Raw genomic sequence first — 6000 nt, 5'->3', positions numbered from 1 at the left:
TTCATCACTCTGAATGGAGGCTATTAAAATTCATAGGGTTCCTGGCACACTACAGATCATGGGTCCTGGGCCCAAAATAAAGTCTAGAAAGCCAGCTTCTAGCCTTGTCCCAGGAAACAAGTAACCGGAGGGAGCAAGCATTTCCTCTAACCCCCCATCAGCAATGACCAGTTCTTGGACAGAGTCTAGGGGCCTCTCAGAAAAGGGGTGCCCCCCTTCCAGCCAAGAATTTAACTGGTTCTGTCTCCCCACTAGCCCTCCACACCTCTTGTTGGGGTCCGATACAAAATCTGCACCTGCCACTCATGAAAGAACAGAAATCTCTAGATGGCTGGCATCTGGCCCCATGCCACCCTTGCACAGGTGAGGTGTGGAACTTGACGCCGAAGGCCATGAGCACCTCCTTGCTCAGATCTGGACTCAAACACCACTTCCTCTGGGAAGCTGGTCCTGACTCCAGGCAAACTAAGGGCCCCTTGCTCTCAACACAGCGGCGAGAGGGTTCCTCTGAAGTCATCATCTTATTACACAGTCATGATTTGTATGACATTCTTCCCATAGCACCCTGGATCCCATGCAGGGAGAGAAAGTGTCTTTCTCATATTTGGGTTTCCGGTCCCTCGAAACTGTGGGTGTACGGTAATATTAGATGGATAGATGGATGGATGGATGGATGGATGGACAGATGGATGAACAGATGAACAGTAGATGGAGGGAGGGATGGGTGGATGCAGGGACAGATGTATAGATGGATGAATGGACAGGTGAATGAATGTTTAGATGGATGGATGAATGGATGGGTGTTTGAGTAGAGAGATAAATGGCTGAATAGATGGATGGACACATGAATGGCCAGCTAGACAGTTGGGTACAAATGACCTAAGGTCACAATGAAGCAACATCCAGGCCTTTTGACTCCATTCCTCTCTTCACTATGCCTACAGTTGGCTCTTTTACACACATAGCTCAGTCTTTCTCCTTAGACTGAAATAATCTTGTATTACCTTCCTGTTCATACCAGGTCCTTGGATCCTTTCCAGAAGCTCCCATATATTCCTTTTTCATCATGGTCATAGATTTTCTCTCCCCCTTTACAGACTCATATTGATTCATTCATCAACTTACTCAACATCTCTGATAGGAAGAGTTCCCCTTACAGAGTTTCGAGAGGTTCTAGTCTCTCTCCTCTGATACGTTCAGTCTAGGAAACTAGTCTAACCCTGATGGCACAGCAAGCCAGAGTGAGGGCAATAAGATGGCCAATAATAGGATGAAATCTGCCCCATTTCCTCCCACAGTAGGACAGGAGCCCACCAGATACGCTGCTCCAACTTCCCCAGGCAAAATGGTGACAACCCCAAACATCCATTTGAATATCCTTTCACTCATTTGTCTCCCCCATTAATTCAGTGCTACCAGGCAAGATGCCTCCTCTGACATGGGCACCATGGGCATCAAGGAAAATTGGAGAAGGTTTACAATTCTAACATGGCAGATGCTCAAAAAGAGATAAGAAATATGAAGGACACGCTGTGGGAGGCAGAGCAGGGAGTCCTGAGGCTACGCAGGAACTTGGTAGGCAGAACTGAGCAGTCCAGTCCCAGCAGGGGGCCACAGCAAGCTGGAAAAGCACAAAGAGAAGGTAAAGCCACAGAGCCATCACAGGGGCTCAAAAGCAATGGACCAGGAGTCCTGGCACAGCTCTCCTTGGTTGGTCCTTGGTCTCCATATGGTCCCAAGTGTCAAGGGTTATTTGCACGGTCTCGGATGGTTCACAGGCTCAGGGAATACTACAAGCAAAGCCTGGAAGAAATGAAAGAGCTTGGGACATCTGAGGCCAGGGGTTTGGGGGAGTGGGAGGGTGGCGTTGGAAGAGAAAACCATCAAGCCCCATTCAGAGGGTCTGGATCACCAGGCCTGGAGACTGGACTTGGTTCTTCAGGGTTCAAAGAGGTTTTAGCAGAAGATTGATAGGATCAGGACTCTGTATAGAAGCTTAACAGAGTTTTCATTTTGGCCTGTTCGTTGAGCACATTGTAAATACGAGAGAAACCAAAGGAAGGAAGAGCAGTTAGGAGTTATCCAGCTAGAGATGGTTTCCAAAGAAAGAGGTTTAGAAGTTCCACACCTAATAGGGCACACACTGGCAGGTCAAGGAGGGCAACAGGTAACACCAAAACCTGTTCTCTGGGAGCTGCCAAGGCTCATCAGCACACAAGCTGAGCCAGTCTTGCACCACAGCAAACCTCAACACACTGTATTCCATTCAACACCATCTGGGCTAATCTCAGCCTAATGCGATTTCTGTCATGAAACCGCAGCCGACAGAGCCCAGCATTTAGAAATACCTGGAGGTGCAGAAGAGAAGCCAAAGATGCACCCTTCAGAAGGGGAAAGGTCAGCTCCAGGTCCTCTTAGAAATTATCAGAAGGCACTGATTAGGTTGTGAATAGGGCAACTAGGAATTTGAAAGGAAATTAAACAGTATTGACTAAAAGGTTTCCCTAATTATCCCATTAGGAATAATCCTGGTTTCTTCTTGCTTCATGATCTGTTCCTCCCAGAGGCCTGCCAGGTACACTATGTTTCATGGTATGTTTGGAGTTGGAACTTTGGAATGAGGCCAAAAGGATAATTTGGTGGCTTTTTTTTTTTTCTCCACTCAGGCCTACACTGCAAAAAAGGTGTAGCCCATGGCCCTGGTCCTCGTATCTGGGACAGAGACAATAAAGACAAAAGCATGACAGGTATACCCCATTTGGAGTAAGAGGATAATTACCAACTCAATTTTGTTATAGATAAAATTTTCAACACATGAAGAAAAGTCCATTCTTTTTTTTTTTTTTTTTTTGTCTTTTTGTTGTTGTTTTTGCTATCTCTTGGGCCGCTCCCGCGGCATATGGAGGTTCCCAGGCTAGGGGTTGAATCGGAGCTGTAGCCTCCGGCCTACGCCAGAGCCACAGCAACGCGGGATCCGAGCCGCGTCTGCAACCTACACCACAGCTCACGGCAACGCCAGATCGTTAACCCACTGAGCAAGGGCAGGGACCGAACCCGCAACCTCATGGTTCCTAGTCGGATTCGTTAACCACTGCGCCACGACGGGAACTCCGAAAAGTCCATTCTTAAAGGATACTTTTGCATAGCAAATAATCCCTTCACTCCCAATTTCCATTTTACTTCCCCACTTTGGTATAGCTTTTTTTTTTTTTTCTTTTGGCTGCACTTGCAGCATGTGGAAGTTTCCAGACCAGGGACTGAACTCAAGCCACAGTAGTGAGAGTGCCAAATCCTTAACCACAAGGCCAGCAGGGGAACACCCGATATAACTTTTATAAAAATCTGTATTGAGTTTCCTCCAGCCACGTGAAGATGTGAGATTCTGAAGAACCCTCTCCCACTCATTATACAGAGAAATGTATGTGTAAAATGTAACCAGAAAATGTAATACGCTGATAGGCTGTAAAGAAAGGGAAATCTCCAGGTACCAGAATTAAAGAGGGCCTTCGAAACCACAGTGTACACACAGGAGATGGAAACATGGTGGCCAAGTGGGTAACAGATCCAGATATAGGCTCCACAGATCAAGGAGGAGGACAGAACACCCAGATGAAGACACGGGTCTGAGCACTGGCCCACGTGGGAAAGGAATCCCAAATGAGACACACCACAATAGAAGGGCCTCAAAAGGCTGCCTCCTCCACCAAAATGTGACCAGAAAATTTCCTCCTTCAGGGAGTTCCCATTGTGGCTTAGTGGTAACAAACCTGACCCTGCCTATGAGGACGCAGGTTTGATCCCTGGCCTTGCTCAGTGGGTTAAGGATCTGGCATTGCCGTGAGGAGTGGTGTAGGTCATAGACATGGCTCGAATCTGGCGTTGCTGTGACTGTGGCGTAAGACAGCAGTTGCAGCTCCAGTTGGACCCCTAGCCTGGCAACTTCCATGTGCCACAGGTGCGGTCCTGAAAAAGAAGAAGAAAATTTCCACCTTCAGAAGAATCAGAGAGGAGTTCCCATCATGGCTCAGTGGTTAATGAATCCAACAAGGAACCATGAGTTTGCAGGTTCGAACCCTGGCCTTGCTCAGTGGGTTAAAAGATCCGGCATTGCCATGAGCTGTGGTGTAGGATCTGGCATTGCTGTAGGCCAGCGGCTATAGCTCAGATTAGACTCCTAGCCTGGGAACCTGCATATGCCATGGGTGCGGCCCTAGAAAAGACGAAAAGAAAAAAAAAAAGAAGACGAATCAGAGAAATATTGCCATGTGACGAGGCTCTAGGCAGGCAGGCTCCAACGCCACAGGTGATTACCAGGATGTGTGACAATAAAGCACGACAACAAAGAGGGGACTTGGGCACCATCTGAAAAACTTACTGTGCATTTACCCTTTAACCCAGCAATCCATTTCTAAAAATCCATCCCAAAGATACACTGGCAAAAAGGCAAAGTAATGTAATCACAAGGCTATTGATTTCAGCATCGATTACAAGAGCTAAATGATGCAAATAACCCAAATGTTCAACACTTACGAGGGTATCACAATGTGGCACCAAGCACACTAAAAGATATGGATCTTTCATCTAAGAAAAGAGAAAAATGTGTGTGTGTGTGTGTGTGTGTGTGTGTGTGTGTGTGCGCGCGCGCGCACGCGCGTGCGAGCGCGCGCATGCGTGCATGCTGGGGGGGGGTTATAATTTCAAAAGGAAACAACTGAAGCATAAGCCAAAAACTAATGAAAATGGTTACATTTCATTAGGAAGGAAGAAACAGAACAGGAAAGGATGGAAGCAATGCTTCTGTGATATATCTATTATATATAATTAAAATGCACATCATTAATATGTATTACATGTAGTCTCTTTTTACTTCAGAACATTTTTCTTTGTTAAAAAAAAGGAAAAAAAATCCTAAAAATTAAAAGCATGCTAAAACAAATGAACCTAACTGTAAATCAAGTTGGTGTTATAGACACACAGAAGGAAAACATTCCGTTTAATTGAAGTAAGGGACGTTAAACTACAGTGTTTGATTGTACATCCCTAATGGGACAGAATGTAAGGACAACAATAAGAAAAAAAAAAAAGACTGTGTTCAGTATCTTATTTAAATTTGTTGATATTATTATTTTAACCACTATACAGTCTAGAATAAAATAATTATGTTAATTTAACAGAACCAAGATTTTCATCATAAAAGATGTACAAGCATAAAATCAAAGGAGTTAAAAACCCAGTGATCCTAACTTTGAATTAAAGATATCAGTATGAATTTATAATTTTCCCTTTAAAAAATACACACTTTAGCTCTGTTTACCAAAAAAAAAAAACCTGAAACAGTGACAATCCGCTAGCAGTGAGCACACCAAGTACTCAGACTGTAGTGTCTAAGTACCATACCCCCAAAACCAGGTCTTATTGGAAAATGGTGAATTTCAGGAAGGAATAGTGGGATATTGTGATGTATAATAAGAAATATATATTGTTTCATCTCCATTCCTAGCACAGAGCTCCTAAAATCACTAGAATTTCCTGTTAAGAACGATAAAAGTGAAAGGAGTATATTTCATTATTCTTAAACAAACCCCTTTCAACCACACCTGAGCTTATGTCAATGGGCTCATTTTTTTTTTTAGAAAGCCCCAGATCACCACAGGATGGTGGCTTGTTGACAAGTGATTAGAGGGGTGGAACTTGCAGCCTTACCTCAACCTTTAGGGGAGAAGAGAGAGGCTCGAGGTTGAATTAATACCCCAATGGCCAATATTGCCTACCGAATGGAGCCTCCATGAACATACCTAAAGTACAGGGTTTGGTGAGCTTTTCAGTTGTTGAACACATGGCAGTGCTGGGGCTGGGGCGGTTTGGCACCCCTGCCTAGAGAGGACCCCTTGCCCCATATCTTGCATCTTTCATCTGGCTATTCCCGAGCTGTACCCTTTATAATAAACTAGGAAACATAAATGTTTCCCTGAGTTCCATGAGCCATTCTAGTAAATCCGG

This window comes from Sus scrofa, chromosome 14 (assembly GCF_054392235.1).
Source record: "Sus scrofa isolate SSC_HxYL_T2T_F1_AM1 chromosome 14, Sscrofa_HxYL_maternal_Yorkshire_Landrace_v2.0, whole genome shotgun sequence".
Classification (NCBI taxonomy): domain Eukaryota; kingdom Metazoa; phylum Chordata; class Mammalia; order Artiodactyla; family Suidae; genus Sus; species Sus scrofa.
The sequence above is the reverse complement of the archived record's forward strand: the minus strand, read 5'-3'. Positions refer to the sequence as shown.